The sequence below is a fragment of the Sinocyclocheilus anshuiensis genome, unplaced genomic scaffold (assembly GCF_001515605.1).
Source record: "Sinocyclocheilus anshuiensis isolate Anshui unplaced genomic scaffold, SAMN03320099.WGS_v1.1 scaffold2883, whole genome shotgun sequence".
NCBI classification, from domain to species: Eukaryota; Metazoa; Chordata; class Actinopteri; order Cypriniformes; family Cyprinidae; genus Sinocyclocheilus; species Sinocyclocheilus anshuiensis.
In genome coordinates, this window is record NW_015548332.1 from 57703 (window position 1) to 58876 (window position 1174).

Consider the following 1174-nt stretch of genomic DNA (forward strand, 5'->3'; position numbering starts at 1 on the left):
GGGTTCAGTGGGTCTGGTTCAGTCCCAGGTATGTGGGTCCATTCAAAATTCTCAGACAAATAACTCCCGTTTCATTCCGTTTGGCTTTGCCTGCCCAGTATCATATCTCACCCACTTTTCATGTCTCTTTGCTCAAGCCCTCTGGTGGTCCGAGAGGAGCGGAGGACCAGGAGGAGGCTGGTGACCAGAGAGTCCCTCCCATCACCATAGACGGCGAGGAGGCGTACCGAGTTCGGGAGATTCTGGACTCTCATCGCCGGGGCAGCATGATCCAGTACCTAGTGGACTGGGAGGGGTACGGTCCGGAGGAAAGGTCCTGGGTCAATGCAGATGATATTCTGGATCCCTCGCTTACCACAGACTTTCACAGAGACCACTCGGATAGACCTGCCCTGAGACCCCGCGGAAGACCCCGGCGTCGTCTGCCTCTGCGCGTCAGGCGCCTTCCCTGCTCTCATTGCAAAGTCTTGTTTTGCCTTGCAGACATTTCTGAGCGGTTTCCCTGTTGAATATCTGTTGATTACCTGGACTGTTTACCCGTTTACGATTGCTTGCTGCCTACCTATTCTGACCCTGCCTGCCTTGTTGATTCATGCCATTGTTTGTCTGCCGCCTGCCTCGACCCTGATTACGAACACTGTTTACGATTCTGCCCAGCCTACGTTGTGTCTGACGCCAGTTAACGATTTATGCCTGTATAACCTGCCTTGTGAACTAATAAAGCTGCACATGGATCCTAACGCCACTGCCTCCTTGTTACACACGTACATACATGCTGCTCACATATTATTGTAGGCCAGTTTCTGCTGATTACAGTGTTACAGTGTAAACTTTAGCCATTAAAATGTTTGTAAGCAACTGAAAAAAAAAACACAAATGTCAGGGCATGTCAAAACTTCTCCAGGGCTGTATGCCGGGGTCCGCTAATGACCGGGCTATACGTGTGGTCATACCATTACTCAAATCACTGATGGTTCACAGGTTTGGTCACTACCAGTGTTGTTTTTGGCAGCCTGTTTTAATTTTAGTTTTAGTCTAGTCTTTGTGTGAAGCTGTCATTTTTGTTTTTATTAGTTTTAGTCACGTTCATACTCTTTTTAGTTTAGTCAAGTTTTAGTCAACTAAAAGTCTGAGCATTTTAGTCTAGTTTTAGTCGACGAAAACTGATGACATT